The sequence below is a fragment of the Lepus europaeus genome, chromosome 10 (genome assembly GCF_033115175.1).
Source record: "Lepus europaeus isolate LE1 chromosome 10, mLepTim1.pri, whole genome shotgun sequence".
NCBI classification, from domain to species: domain Eukaryota; kingdom Metazoa; phylum Chordata; class Mammalia; order Lagomorpha; family Leporidae; genus Lepus; species Lepus europaeus.
Window position 1 is genome coordinate 96,437,398 of NC_084836.1, and position 15,893 is coordinate 96,453,290.

The 15,893-nt window shown below is 52.3% G+C and overlaps 1 protein-coding gene across 2 annotated transcripts in view; it reads right to left on the bottom strand.

Moving 5' to 3' along the window:
* The window catches only part of SMOX (spermine oxidase), a 34,441-nt gene extending 32,731 nt beyond the window's left edge, over positions 1-1,710 (bottom strand). For both annotated transcript variants that reach the window (XM_062203910.1, XM_062203909.1), the window contains exon 1: positions 1,554-1,710. The gene's annotated coding sequence lies outside the window, so the exon portion shown is untranslated. The remainder of the gene's footprint in view (positions 1-1,553) is intronic.
* Between the last annotated feature and the right edge of the window lie 14,183 nt (positions 1,711-15,893).

Genomic DNA, 15,893 nt, shown 5'->3' on the forward strand with positions numbered 1-15,893 from the left:
CAGGAGGTTGAAAAGGAGGTACGTCTAAGATCCCTGTGTCTACACATTCATGTTTGACTTTTAAAGTCAGCCATTAGCAAGAGTGACCACGGGGGGGGGGGGGGGAAGCAGGTGCAAACAGAGATGCAGGGAAAGAGTGGAGTCAAGGAGAGGAGGGGGCCCAGGACCAAGCCGGGAGCCTGGCCACCTTTACAGCCCAGAGATGGAGCTGTGAGAAAAGAAACCCAGGGGGCGCCAGGGAGGCCTGACACCGGCTGTAGACTGACTGACGGTCAGGAGTGGGTGAAGACCCAGTGTGGGGGCGCAAACCCCTGGCGACCTTGACTGTGTGGCTTCAGTGAAGTCAAGGCTGGGTCAGCCGGGGCTGCAGCCGCTGGGGGAGCACAGCCCCTCTCCCAAGTTCTGCTGTGAGAAGACCCTCGGTCCCTCCCACGTCCGATTGAGCGAGGCATCAAGGCTGGGGTGGGGTGGGGAGAGCAGCACCTGTTCTTACACTGTCAGGGGGGACCCAGAGGAGAGAGGACACTTCCAACACTGGGTAGCGCCGAGGGAACGGAGCGGTGGGAACAGAGAGCTGGAGAGGCAGGGGCCCCTGGGCTGCTTCTCCCTCCCTAACAAGTGGGAAGGGGTAAAGGGGCCCGACTGCGGATGAGGGAGCCTTCCCTGCCACTCCTTCCGCCCAACACCTGCGGTCCCCTCCAATCGTGCCACTCCTTGGTGACCCCTGGCCCCGGCTGCCAGCCACGTTAAACGCACAGACCGGGCCGAGATGTGCCACCAGCAGCAGGTTCTGCAAACAACCTGCCGGCAGAGCTCACCCCAGGTGACAGCCACCGCGCTTATCTCATCGGGTCGTGACCTCTCCTGGTGCAAGCTTCCGTGTGGGGAGGGGCCCTCGGGGACCCTCACTCGCTCCACCGGAGCCCCAGCCCCCACGCCAGGGCACTGGCCTCCCTCAGCCTCCCGCCTCCACCCCCTCGGCGCCGGCAGCCCGCGAACCCCTAGGTGGCCCCTCGGAGAGAGCGGCTCCCCACCCGGCCCGGGGCCTCCAGAGAGACCACCCCGAAGCCCGCAGCCCCGAGGCAGCGCGGCCCAGCCTCTCCTCGCATCCCTGCCGGCGTCCCTTCTCTTCTCTCCCCGGCGCCCACCCGCCCGGCCGCCCGAGTCTTCGCGGAGCGTCCGCGCCCGGCTTTGTCTGCGCCCACGGAGCGCGAGTGCCGGGAGCCCCGAGCGCTTCCTTCCCGCCGGCAGCCCGAGGGTCCGGCCTGCCCTCCATCGCCGGAGCCCGGCTCCGGCCCCCGCAGCCCCCGCCCCTGGATCGCCGCCACCGAGGATCACACCGCCGCTTCCCCCCGCCCGCGGCAGCCAGGGGGGCGCGGCGCCCAGCGCTCCCCGCGAGCCTCCGGGAACGCCGCGCACCCCAGCCTGTGCGCCGCGCCGGCCGAGCCCCCGGGGGCCCCTCACCCTCCGCTGGCGGCCGCAGCCCCTGCCTGCGCCCGGGCGAGAGCTGGGGGCCGGGGCCGGGGCCGGGGCCGGATGGCGGAGCGCCGTACCTTTCCCTGCTGAGCCGGGGAAGTGAGTCTTCAACGAGCGGCGCTCCGGTCTCGGCCTCCTCCGCCTCCCCTCCTCCGCCAGTCGCCTGGCTTCCTCCTCCAGCCGCCGCCGGGACCGTAGGGGCCCGAGCCAGCCGCCGCGGCCTGTGTGGGGCCCCGCTCCGCCTCGCGTCCCCGGCCCACCCCGCTCGGTCCGTTCGGGCCCGGCCTTCTGCTCCGCCTCTGGGCGGGGACGCACCGAGCTCCGCCCCGGGCCCGCCCCGCAGGGGGCGGGCGAGCCGAAGCCACTGGAGCCTAGGACTCCCGGTCCCGCGCTGCCCCCTGGACCCACACCTCCTCCACGCCGGCGCCGACTCACCCACTCGGCCCCAGAGACAAGCAGCCAGCGCGACCTCGAGAGCCCGGGCCCGGGCACGGCGTGCAAATGAAGCTTTCTGCGAGAACATCGGGCCTGGGTTCCCGCCTCAGTTTACCCAGACAGCCGGGCGCTGTCTTGGAAAGGCGAGGGCGCGCACGCCCTCCCCGAATCTCACCCTGGGGTCGGAGGGCTGGCCTCCGAGGAGCTCCTCAGATCCCTTTTTCTCCCCATTACTGCTGCCACACCCGCCACGACGCCCCACCACCACCACGCACACCGCCTCCCAGACATCCCGAATCTGTCCCACCGTGAGCCGATGGGGGAGGGGGGCGTGCGCTCTCTTCGCAGTCCGGGGCAGCGAGTGGAGGTGGCCACTTTAAGAAAGTATCTTTCCGGGGCCCCGCTGTGGTGTAGCGGGTGGAGCCGCCGCCTGCAGTGTCAGCATTCCATAGGGACGCAAGTTGGTTCGGGTCCTGGATGCCCCACTTCTGATCCAGCTCTCTGCTATGGCCTGAGAAAGCTGTAGAAGATGGCCCAAGTCCTTGGGCCCCTGTACCCGCGTGGAAGACCCGAAAAAAGCTCCTGGCTCCTGGCTTCGGATCTGAGCAATTCCGGCAGTTGCTGCCATCTGGGGAGTGAACCAGCAGATGGAAGACCTTTCTCTCTGTGTGTAACTCTGACTTTCAAATAAATAAATCTTAAAAAAAAAAAGTATATTTTACTGGTACCCGATGCCACACCCTTGGTTTAATAAGAACTAGGGCTGCTGTCAAGTGTGAGGGTCACTTTTTTTTCTAAATAAAAAAAAAAATCAGAATTATTTGGAAAGTATGTGTCTATTCGTTTCCTATTTGAGATTCTGCAAGCTTAGCTACTCTGTACAACTTTTCATTTGCTCTGGTTTGGGGAGGAGAGTAGAGGTCTCTGTTTCCTTCCATCTCAGGCTAGGGATGGCACTCCCCTGTGACCTAGCCCCCCCTTCCCGGGGACCGCCCTAGAAGCACAGGGTCAAGTTCAGAGCAGAGGCCCCGGGGTGCCGAAGCCAGAGGGTAGTGGTGGCCCTGCGGGAATGGGTTTGGATGTCCCCTACAAGAGGCCAGGATTCCGGGCAGGGCCCATGAATTGCACTTGAGGTTTCTTCTCAGCAGAAAAGGCCTTGACATTGGCCAAGCTGTTCCCTCCACCCCTCTCCACAACCCCCTGTGCCCTCTTGGGGATAAAGTCACCGCCTCCAGGGTGAACCCATCCTCAACAGAATGTTCCTGAGTGGACTCTCAGGATGAGACTTTCTGGGTTTGAATTCTGCCACATGTAGCCATAAGGAAGATACTTAGTCTCCCTTTGCTGCAGTCTTCTAACTTGCACAACGACATTAATAAATAGTATCCACTCCAAAGAGTTAGTGTATTAAATAAAACCATTACTATTAACTTGATGGATGACAAACCGTGGGAAATCACTCAAACTGGCTTGCTGTATGCAAACAGCAATTCAGGAATTCATAGCATACACTCATGTGACAGAAAGCTCTGAAAGTATGACTGATCTTGGGAGCAAGAGGCTCAAAAGGCATCTCCAAGACGTGGCCTTCCTCTCCTGGTGCTCTCTTCCTGGTCCTGGCCACAGTGCAGAGCAAGCAGGCAGCCAGAGCTCTAGGCACCATCCTCAACCCAGTTCCTCATTTCTTTCAGCAAAAAGCCAAGGTTGTGTCTAGTTGTGCTGATCTCCAGGAGTGTATGTTTACTGGGTGAGGTGCCTGAGCCCCACTTTGGTGTACCTGTGTCCAGCTCCAGTTCCGGACTCCAGCTTCCTGGGAGTCAGTGATGATGGCTCCAGTGAGTGAGCTCCTGTCACCTACATGGGAGACCTAGATTGCCTTCGCAGCTCCCAGCTTTGGCCTGCCCCAGGCCCTGCTGTTGCAGACATTTGAGTAGCAAAAACAGTGAAGGAGGTGCTTTCTCACTCTCGATCTCGCTCTCTCCCCCTCAAATTTACATAAATTTTAAAAGTTTGTATATATCAGGGCTGGCGCTGTGGCACAGCAGGTTAACGCCCTGGCCTGAAGTGCTGGCATCCCATATGGCCGCCGGTTCGAGTCCTGGCTGCTCCACTTCCAATCCAGCTCTCTGTTATGACCTGGGAAAGCAGTAGAAGATGGCCCAAGTCCTTGGGCCCCTGCACCCACGTGGGAGACCCAAAAGAAGCTCCTGGCTCCTGGTTTTGGATCAGCAAAGCTCTGGCCATTGTGGCCATCTGGGGAGTGAACCAGCAGATGGAAGACCTCTCTCTTTCTATCTCTCTGCTTCTCCTCTCTCTGTGTAACTCTGACTTTCAAATAAATAAATAAATCTTAAAAAAAAAAAAGTTTATATATATCACCAAACCATGATTGAAGTAATGATGTTTGCATGGATTGGTCCTAAAACTCATGCCCATCCCTGGAGACAATCCCACCTAAGCCCTGTGCATGCAAAATACACAGGAAGCCCCCCCCCCCATACTGTTGAAGACCTTCATTATGTTTCCTGAATGCTAGTACCACTTGAACATGCTTCTACACTTGGGGACGTGTCCATGTCATGAATCCTCTTCCAACGCCTCCTCCAAAACCAAGAAACACTCTTTCCCATCTCCTCTGCAGCCCAGGTGCTGGCATCAGCCAGGCCCTGCCAACAAGCTGCTCCACTCACTGAAAATTGGCACATGGAAGTGAGCAGCGTGAGGAAGACAGCTGTTACCCAGAATCCATTTGAGAGGAAGATAGCAAGGGTGGCACTTGAGGCATCTGGCTTTGGGGGCCACAGTGGCAGAGGTGCTGGAGAACTTGCCCAAAAACTGAAGATGCGATTTCAGCTGTCTACAGCTGCACAACAAACCACCCTCAAAATGTAGTGGCTGGGCTGGTGCTGTGGCACAGCAGGTTAAGCTGCCATCTGCAGGGCCGGCATCCTACGCCAGTTCAGGTCCCAGCTGCTCCTCTTTCGATCCAGCTCCCTGCTAATGTGCCAGGGAAGGCAGCGGAGGACAGCCCAAGTGTGTGGGCCCCTGTCCCCATATGGAAGACCTGGAGGAAGCTCCTGGCTCCTGGCTTCAGCCTGGCCGAGCCCTAGCTGTTGCAGCCATTTGGAGAACGAACCAGCTGATGGAAGATACCTCTCTCTCTCTCTCTCTGGATCTTCCTCTTTCTGTAACTCTGCCCTTCAAGTAAATAAATAATTTTTAAAAAAGAGTGAATTTCTTATGATTTCTTATTCCTCACAGTTCTTTGACAGTCAGCTGTGTGTGATGTTGAGTAGGGACATCAGCTGGAAGTTTGGCTGGGGCAAGAACAATCAAAAAGTCTTCTCCATCCATGGGAGCTCCCAGCCAGAGGACCTGGACTCCCTTCCAATACGGTAACTTGGCTTCCCAGGGGTAAAAACGGAAGGTGCCAAGCATGTTAAGACCTAGGCCCAGAACTTTGAAGTGAAGACTTCTGTCACACTCTGTGGCTAACAAAAGTCACAAGGCTAGACCAAATGGAAGAGGAGAGTTAGTGCCCTCCACCTCTTGATCAAAGAGCAGAGTGCTGTGTTTGTTTGCCAGGTCTCCTCTTAACAAAATCCCACAGACTGAGTGGCTTCAACAGAAATGTTCTGTCTCACAGGTCTGGAGGGTGGAACTCCAAGTTCAAGATGTCAGCAGGGTCAGTTCCTTCCAGGAAGGAACATCTGTCTCGTGCCTCTCTCCTGGTGTCTGGTGAGTTGATGGCAATCTTTGGTGTTGATTGACGTATGCAAGCATCACTCCAGGCTCTGTTGTCATTTTCACATGAGTTCCTCCTTTGTGTGTGTCTCCACCTCTTGCATTTCCTCTTCTCACAATGACACAGTGGGTTGGATCAGGACCCACCCTGAGTGCTCTATTTCAGTTTGATTATCTCCATAAAGACCCTATCTCCGAATCAGGTCATATTTCGAGGCACGGAGGATCAGAACGCCAACATATCCTTTTGAGAGAGCACTGCTCAACCTGGGAATAGAAGAGCCCACAGCAGCCACCTGAGCAGGTGATCCACTCTCTCCAAGAACAGATTCATACCTCTCTCTTCAAGAACAGCTTCCTGGGGCAGGCACATTCAGTGAGGGCCTGAGAACTTCCCATGAGCAAGAGCTGTCCGGTGTCTCACCGTCACCCCCAGTGTGCTGTCGGGCCAGGAGGCCAGACTCCTGCAACACTCCAGGTGGCTTCAGGAATTCTAAGAACCCCACCCCCACCCCGATCTTCAGAAGCCATGCCTCTGGGCATCTGTATCTGTGGGCTTTGCTTGTTTCTTTGTTTTTGTTTAACAACCTTGGTTTGGGCCCTGATGTTCAGAGTTTAGGAGTTGGGTCATCAGCAAGGGCCTTGCAAACAGAACCATCCTCCTTGCCTTGGGTTCCTCTGCGCCCATCAGCACCGCCATCTCTGCTCCCACAGGCCTCTCCCCTTCCCTGACCCAGACCACCGGCTCCTGGAAATCTTGGCCCATTTCAACCCAACACTCAACTGCACAGGATGGGCCAACCAAGGAAAACAAACTAAGAAGTGAGTCTCAAATCACATGAATTAGGAAATGGCCCCATTAGGCAGGACAGAGGAGATGAGAGAAAGGCACCCACCCTGCATGCCCCTTGCTGGATCTGCAGCTAACTCCCACATGCCAACCAGGAGCTCTGGACAAGTGCGTGCAGCGTCATCCCCACTCCCCGGCTCTGCCCTTCTTGCTGTACACTGGCTTCAGTCAGGAGGATTCTGAGCCCCGAGCCAGGACACATGTACCGGGCCAGCTGTTGACGGGTAACCTCAGGAGCCTGCTGGCTGACCCACGGCAGCCAGACGTGACATCAGGGAGAGCTCCGGTCGGGCAGGCTGACCTGGTCGCAGCCGGGTGTGCGTGCCTGTGTGTCACCGTCCTGGACCCCACCCCACCCTGGGGGGCCATGGCACACCGGCTCTTCACCACAACCCACTGTGTCAGTGACAAGTAAACAGGATGAGCTGAGGGCTGCCCCCATAAACAGATGCCACACACCACCTAAACAGGAAAGGAAACAGCTCACAGGAGGGCCGCTTCGCCACCCTCTGTGATGTAGGAAAAAGGGGAGGAAGTGGGAGGGGGTCACAGAAGAACAAACAGGGACAGGAACAGAGGCAAGGGAGGAAAGAAAAGAAAGCCAAAGCCCACACCTCGGGGGCTACTAGATTCAAGGCCTTGGGCTACCGTTTCCAACAGGTTCTGCGCACCCCCGAGGGTGCCCCAGGTGTCCGCACTTACCAGGCTGCCTGCCTCCCACTCATCACTCCTGCCCCTGCCAACAACCCATCCTCCAGCCCACCTTCCAGCCTTACCCTGCCCCTCATTCCACAGAAACCTCCACCCACTACCAGGCCCTTCTCAGGCTACAGCTTGTCCTAGAAACCCTCAAAGATAAGCCATCCCCAGGGCTCCCTTCCTTTGGCACAGAACAATCCCAAAGTGCGCCTCCAGCAGACTTATTCCCAGAGGGCTGGGTTCATCTTTCCTTTGAGCTGCTCCTGAGTCTACCAACATTGCAGTTCACACAATTTCCTTATTTTCTACCTATGCCTTGATTGGACCTCCCCCGCCCACCCACCCAGGGCTGGTGACTCAGGTAGGGGGAGGCTGGGGGCTGCCCACTTCCTGGGAGGAGCGTTTAACCATTAAACAGACCATCCTCTGAGTCACTGGGAGGCCCAGGAGATCCTGGAGGTTGGGAGAGGCTGACTCACTCTTGTCTTTATTTCAGCGGAGAGGGGGAAGCCCTCACTCACAGAAGGGCTAGTTCATTGCTATTTCCCAAGAGCCTTGCAAACTGGAATTGAGCCATGTGCAAAGACGGGCCAAGCCTCAAGAAGGTCCCTGAAACCATCCTGGAAGAGGTGACCTGGGAGAGAAAAGAGAGTCCAGGGTGCTTTCAAAACACTGTGGAGGTTGGGGCGGACACTGTGGCACAGCAGGTTAAAGCCCCGGCCTGCAGCGCCCGCATCCCATATGAGCGCCAGTTCAAGTCCCGGCTGCTCCACTTCCTATCCAGCTCTCTGCTGGGAAAGCAGCAGAAGATGGCCCAGGTCCTTGGGCCCCTGCACCTGCATGAGAGACCCAGAGAAAGCTCCTCACTCCTGGCTTCAGATTGGTGCTGCTGCGGCCATTGCAGCCAATTGGAGAGTAAACCAGTGGATGGAAGACCTTTCTCTCTCTACCTCTCCTTCTCTGTCTGTGTAACTCTGACTTTCAAATAAATAAATAAATCTTTAAGAGAGAGAGAGAGAGAAAATTGTCCTAGAAGCCATATTAAAAAACAAAAACATACTGTGGGCAGCAGCGGAGATCAAGATACACAAAACTCAATATCTGAGTGTAGACTTGGAGGGAAACCCAGACCTAGCACATCTGGAAGCTGCTGTTTGCCTGGGGAAATACTCTTTCACTTTAAAGATGCCATTCACTTGAATGGCATCCCAGTCAAGCAGTTCCAGGGTTTGCACATCCATCTGTCTGTTGCAGGTAACAAGAGAGAAGACACAGGAGCTCATGGCACCCTGCTCGGAGGAGGGTGGCCTGGTTCATCCACCGGCACCGCGGCTCACTAGGCTAATCATCTGCCTGCGGTGCCGGCACCCCGGGTTCTAGTCCCGGTTGGGGCACTGGATTCTGTCCCGGTTGCTCCTCTTCCAATCCAGCTCTCTGCTGTGGCCCAGGAAGGCAGTGGAGGATGGCCCAAGTGCTTGGGTTCCGCACCCACATGGGAGACCAGAAGGAAGCACCTGGCTCCTGCCATTGGAACAGCGCGGTGCGCCGGCCGCAGCGGCCATTGGAGGGTGAACCAACGGCAAAAAGGAAGACCTTTCTCTCTGTCTCTCTCTCTCTCACTGTCTAACTCTGCCTGTCAAAAAAAAAAAAAGAGTGCTGTGGCTCTCCCTGCTTCAGAGATGCTCAAACTTTGAGAATCACCTGGAGAGCTTGTGAGAAACTCTGCTGACTGAGCCCCACTCGCAGAGTTGCTCAGGTAGTAGCAGGTGTTGGATAGCACCCAATGTGTGGTTCCTGAGCTTTGAGAATCACTGATCGAGTTGCACCTACCTATGCACTTTGCATGCACCCCAGAGAGCTTGCAGAGGGAGCACTGCTGGGAAATCACCCCACCTTGTCCCTGCTCCCCTTTATTTTTAAAATTAATTAATCTATTTGCTTGAAAGACAGAATGAGCTCCATCCACTAGTTTACTCATTCAATGCCCAAGAGGCCTAAGCAAGAAACCAGGAACCCAATTCAGGTCTTCCATGTAAATGGCACCAGCCAACCTCCTTGAGCCATCCCTGCTGTCTACCCTGCAAGCTCTGCACTGATGGGAAACTGGAGCCAAGCGTGGAGCCGCCACTCAAACCCAGGCACCCCTGCAAGCCTCATCAGCCCCCCATGCTCTCCAGCGAACAGAACTCGTGATTGTCATCCTGCTGCAAGAGGGTTTCAGAGTTGTTCTTCAAATTTATATTTTCAGGCATTTCTGCCTTGTTGCTTACGTTTTTTAAATACATAAATTAAAAAGACATAACCCCATGGTTGCACTTCTCAGATTTGATCATTGCTAACATTTTATGTCATTTGATTTGTCATTTTTAAACATGAGAAATAACAAAAAATTAAAAATAAAATTACAATCCTCTTTGAGTCCCTGCCACCAGAGGCAAAAAATAGATGAATTAAATATGCATCTATTTTACCTATTTTTACAGTTCTTAAACTGTAAAACTTCTGCCATATTTCATCTAATCTGATCAATTTTATCAATTGTAGGATTACTATCTCTTTTTTATTATTATTTGAAAAACAGAGTTGCAGAGAAAGGTAGAGCCAGAAAGAGAGAGGTCTTCCATTCTGTTGGTTCACTCCCCAAATGACTACAACAGCCAGAGCTGAGCTGATCCAAAGCCAGGAGCCAGGATCTTCTTCTGGGTCTCCCACATGGGTGCAGAGGCCCAAGAACTTGGGCCATCTTCTACTGCTTTCCCAGGCCATAGCAGAGAGCTGGATTGGAAGAGAAGCAGCTGAGACTCGAACTGGCACCCATATGCAATGCCAGCACTGCAGGCTGCAGCTTTAACCCACTGCACTACAGTGCCGACCCCAGGATGTTCTACCTTTAAGTTCACATAGAAAGACAACTATTGCCAATTAAGCTATGACAACCCTGAGTATTTTCTAATTGTTTTATTTCATACTTACAGAAATAACTTTCATACTTACTTAGACATATATATATAGATAAGAGTACTTCAGGGAGCCATTGTTGTGGTATGGTAGGTAAAGCTGTTACCTGCAACACCAGCATTCCATAAGGGCAACGATTCAAGTCCTGGCTGCTCCACTCCCAATCCAGCTTCCTGCTAATGACCTGGGGAAACAATGGAAGATGGCCCAAGTGCTTGGGCCCCTGCACCCATGTGGAAGAGCCAGATGAACTTTCTGGCCCCTGGTTTCAGCCTGTCTCAGTCCTAGCCATCTGGGGAGTGAACCAGCTGATGAAAGATCTCTGTGTCTCTCCTTCTGTCTCTGTAACTCTGATTTCCAAATAAATAAATAAATCATTAAATATTTTTTAATGTATCTCAAAAATTTAGTGGAAGTGGAATTAAAAGGTAAGTTTATTTGGTGCAAAACATTTTGAAATCCATGAATACGAGGAGTCTTCAAAAAGTTCATGGAAATGTGCATTATGAAAAAGCTATGCATGGATTTAGTATTTTATCATAACATATTTCATTAAACCTAAAATGCCATTCTTTTATTTTTTAAAAATTTCTTTTTCCTTTCTTTCCTTTTTTCTTTCTTTCTTTGAAGGCAGAGAGAGAGAGAGAGAGAGAGAGAGAGAGAGAATCTGCAATCTGCTGGTTCACTCCCCAGATGAGTACAACAGGGACTGGGCCAAGCTGAAGCCAAGAGCCAGGAACTCCATCCGGTTTCCCACGTGGGTGGCAGAGGTTCAAATACCAGGGTCATCATTCGCTGCCTTCCCAGGCAAAATGCCTCTTTTTAAAAGGCAACCTGATTTCAGAGATTAAAAGGGAAAATGTGTGACTTAGGATCGATGAGTTATGGTTTATCATTCTTGCACATATGCAAGAAGGAAATTTAAGCAAAATAAAATTAGTAAGTATTCCTAAAATTGCACAATGAAGTCCATTGCTTCGGCATTACTGCTTTCTTAATTGGTAGGTTTTTTTTAGCAGTTTTACAGAAAAAAAACTTGTGTGAGAAGTACAGAGTCCCCATCTATCACCTCACCTCCATCCCTGTCTTCTCTGACATCTGCATATGTGGGTGCAATTGGTACAACTGATGAGCCATACTGTTGTATAATTGTTAACTAAAGTCCATAGTTTACATTAGGGTTCACTGTTGGTAGTGTAACTTTTTTTTTTTTTTTACAGATAGAGTTAGACAGTGAGAGAGAGAGACAGAGAGAAAGGTCTTCCTTCCGTTGGTTCACCCCCCAAATGGCTGCAACGGCCAGCGCACTGCACCGATCCAAAGCCAGGAGCCAGGTGCTTCCTCCTGGTCTCCCATGCGGGTGCAGGGCCCAAGCACTTGGGCCATCCTCCACTGCCCTCCCGGGTCACAGCAGAGAGCTGGACTGGAAGAGGCGCAACCGGGATAGAATACGGCACCCGTATGGGATGCCGGCGGAGGATTGACCAAGTGAGCCACGGCGCTGGCCCGGTAGTGTAACTTCTTAAAATATTTATTTATTTTATTTGAAAGACACAGTAAGAGGGCAAGACAGAGAGAGAGGGAAAGATCTTTCATCCACTGGTTCACTGTCCAAATGACCGCAATGGCCAGAGCTGGCCCAGACTGAAGCCAGGGTCAGGGGCTTCTTCTGTGTCTCCCACATGGGTGCATGGGCCCAATCATTTGGGCCATTCCATTGCTTTCCCAGGCTCATTAGCAGGGAACTGGATTGGAAGAGGAGCAGCTGGGAATCAAACCCACACCCATATGGGATGCTGGTGCTAGAGGCAGTGGCTTTACCTTTACCTTTAAGAAGTCTTGGGGCTGGTGCTGTGGCGCTCGTTTGTGTCCTGGCTGCTCCACTTCCAATCCAGTTCTCTGCTATCTCCTGGGGAAGCAGTGCAAGATGGCCCAATTCCTTGGGCCCCTGTACCCATGTGGGAGACCTGGGTGAAGCTCCTGGCTTCAGATCAGCTCAGCTTAGCTCTGACCATTGCAGTCATTTGGTGAATAAACCAGTGGATGGGAGACCTCTCTCTTTCTGGCTCTACCTCTTTTTTTTTTTTTCCTTTTTTTTTTTTTTTCTTTTTCTTTTTTTTTGACAGGCAGAGTGGACAGTGAGAGAGAGAGAGACAGAGAGAAAGGTCTTCCTTTGCCGTTGGTTCACCCTCCAGTGGCCGCCGCGGCCGGCGCGCTGCAGCCAGCGCACCGCGCTGATCCGATGGCAGGAGCCAGGTGCTTCTCCTGGTCTCCCATGGGGTGCAGGGCCCAAGCACTTGGGCCATCCTCCACTGCACTCCCTGGCCACAGCAGAGAGCTGACCTGGAAGAGGGGCAACCGGGACAGAATCCGGCGCCCCGACCGGTACTAGAACCCGGTGTGCCGGCGCCGCTAGGCAGAGGATTAACCTATCGAGCCGCAGCGCCGGCCAACCTCTTCAAATAAATAAAATAAATCTTAAAAAAAGTATTTAAAGGTTCCTGGTAGTGTATATTTTATGTTGGGGTCTTCTGTCTTGTTTTGTTTTTAAGATCTATTTGAAAGGCAAAGTGACACACAGAGAGAGCTTCCCTCTACTGATTCACTCCCCAGATGCCTGCAACAGTCAAGGCTGGGCCAGGCTGAAGCCAGGAGCCAGAAACTCCAACCTGATCTTCCATGTGAGTGGCAGGGACCTAAGTTCTTGGGCCATCATCTGCTGCCTCCCGGGCACATTAGGAGAGAGCAGGAATCGGAAAGGCAGGAGGGACTCCATCCCAGGTGCTCAGATATGGGAGGCAGGTGTCGCAAGTGGCAGCTCGCCCTGCTGCACCACAATGCCTTCCCCATTCCATGGGTTTTCACAGATGTATAAGACATTTATCCACCATCGCTGCATCATACAAAACAATAGTCTCACAGCCCTAAATCCCCCGTGTTCCACCTGTTCAGCCCACGCTCCCGCTATGCCCCTGGCACCCACGGATCTTTTCATTGTCTCCATAGCTTTCCTTGCCCATGATATCAGCTTCTTCTGCTTGGCCTTCAGTGCTTAATTAGTCCTCAGATAATGCTGCAACCCTGAGAGCTGTCAGTATCTAGTGTTCTTACTAACTCACTGTAGCTTTTGGTGAGTGGATCCACTTTTTAATACTTTTTAAAATGATTTCCCATACTGGAATGCAAACATCCTGTGCTGCTTGGAGGTCGTCTTGTGCCCTCAGATGAATAGGGAAAGGAAATTTGAGACGGAGAAGACAGAAAGGTCGGACTTGTTCATCTGATCCAGTTCTTGGTGAAGTGGGAAAGTCAGCTGTTCCGAGGGGGCTGGAGGAAGTGACCCTGGGAATTTGACTCAACAACAACCCCTGTTTTCAGTGTAGGGAGGAGATAGGTGGGTGTTGGGAGTGGTGGGTATGCAGTGAGACACATTTTCTCCCATGTCAGAGAGAATCAGATAACATTTTCCCTCATTTTCTAACTTACAATTTATATACAGTAAAGCTCACCCTTCTTTGTGTGCAGTTCTGTGAGTGTTGACACATCATATAGTTACGTTATCATCACTGCAATCAACACATAAAACAATTGCATCACCCACAAAATACTACCCCATGGGCCTTTGCAATCCACCTCTCCCCGCCCCCGGATTCAGGAAACCACTGATGTGTTTTCCATGCCTCCTGCAGAAGACATGGCTTCATATGGCATGTGGCCTTCCAAGTCTGGTTCTTCACTTCCAAGAATCATTCATGTTGACGCGAGTCTTCCTTGTTCTCTTTCTGTTCATTGCTGACTATTACGCCCTGATACGGGCATACTCAGTGTGTCCATTCACTGGTTGAAGGACATTGAGGTTGTTTTCTGTTTGGGGAGATTATGACTAAAACTGCTATCAATTTGCATATAGAGGTGTGTATGAGCGCAGTTTTTATTTCACTTAGATAAATACTGTAATTTGTGTTGTTAGTTTGTAGAGTAGCATATAGTGCATCTCACTACATTCAACTTTTAAAACATTTATTTATTCACTTATTTGAAAGGCAGAGAAAGAGAGAGAAGGATAGACAGAGAGAGACAGAGAGGAGAGAGAGAGAGAATCTTTCATTTGCCAACTCACTCCCCAAGTGGCTGCAACACCTAGAGCTGGGCCAGGACAGAGCCAGGAGCCTGAAGCTGCATCCAGGTCTGCTTTGTGGGTGGCAGGGGTCCAAGTACTTGGTCTGTCACCTGCTGCCTTTCCAGGTGCGTTAGCCTGGAGTTGGATCAGAAGTGGAACAGTCAGAACTCAAAACCAGTCCTCAGATACGGGATGCCAGGCATCACGAGCTGAGCCCAGCTTAACTTGCCCAACACAACAGCTTTAATTTGCATTTCCGTGATGACTCATGATGATGAACATCCCTCCCTGTGCTTTTGTTATTGTTATTCGCATATCTTCCTCCTGTGAGGTGTCTGTGTAATCCTCTACCCATTTTTATTGGATTATTTGTCTTTTTATAATTGAATTTCAAGAGTTCTTTTGAAAATATTGATTTATTTATTTGAAAGATAGAGTTATATATAGAGAGAGGGAGAGACAGAGACAGAGAGAGAGGTCTTCCACCCACTAGTTACCCTCCAAATGACCGCAGTGGCCAGGGCTGGGCCATTCCAAAACCAGGAGCTAGGAGTTTCATTCAGGTCTCCCATATGGGCAGCAGGGGCCCAAACATTTGCTTCTGCTGCTTCCCTGGGTGCATTAACAGGGACCTGGATGGGAAGTGGAGTAGCTGGGACACATATGGGATGCCAGCATCACAGGCAAAGGCTTACTTTGCTTTGCCACAAAGCTGTCCCCAGGAGTTTTTTTTTTTTTTTTAAGATTAATTTATTTATTTGAAAGTCAAAGTTACACAGAGAGAGAAGGAGAGGTAAAGAGAGAGAGAGAAAGAGAGAGAGAGGTCTTTCATTTGCTGGTTCACTCCTCAATTGGCCGCAACAGCTGGAGCTGAGACATTCCGAAGCCAGGAGTCAGGAGCTTCTTCTGGGTCTCCCATGCGGATGCAGAGGCCCAAGGACTTGGGCCATCTTCTACTGCTATCCCAGGCCATAGCAGAGAGCTGGATTGGAAGTGGAGCAGCCAGGGCTCAACCAGCACCCATATAGGATGCCAGCACTGCAGGTGGTGGCTTCACCTGTTATGCCACAGCGCCAGCCCAGGAGTTCCTTTTACGTTCCAAAGTTTCATAACAGAAGAGTCCTTAAAAGCAATTCTGTCCTGTGTTTCCTTTAAGCCACATTTTTCTCTCATCAGTTTCTATCACATGTTTCTTTCTTTCTTCCTTTCTTTCTTTCTTTCTTTCTTTCTTTATTTCTTTCCTTCTTTCACAGGTAGAGTTACAGACAGCGAGAAAGAGAGAGAAAGGTCTTCCTTTCATTGGTTCACTCCTCAAATGACTGCACTGATCCGAAGCCAGGAGCCAGGTGCCTCTTCCTGGTCTCCCATGGGGTGCAGGGCCCAAGCACTTGGGCCATTCTCCACTGCCCTCCTGGGCCACAGCAGAGAGCTGGACTGGAAGAGGAGCAACCGGGACAGAATCCGGTGCCCATATGGGATGCCGGCGTTGCAGGCAGAGGATTACCCAGGTGAGCCTCGGCACTGGCCCCTACATGTTTCAAATTACAGGTCACCATAGTCTTTCTGATGGCAGCAAATATTCTGCCCTTGAAATTATTTTTTTACTCAGTT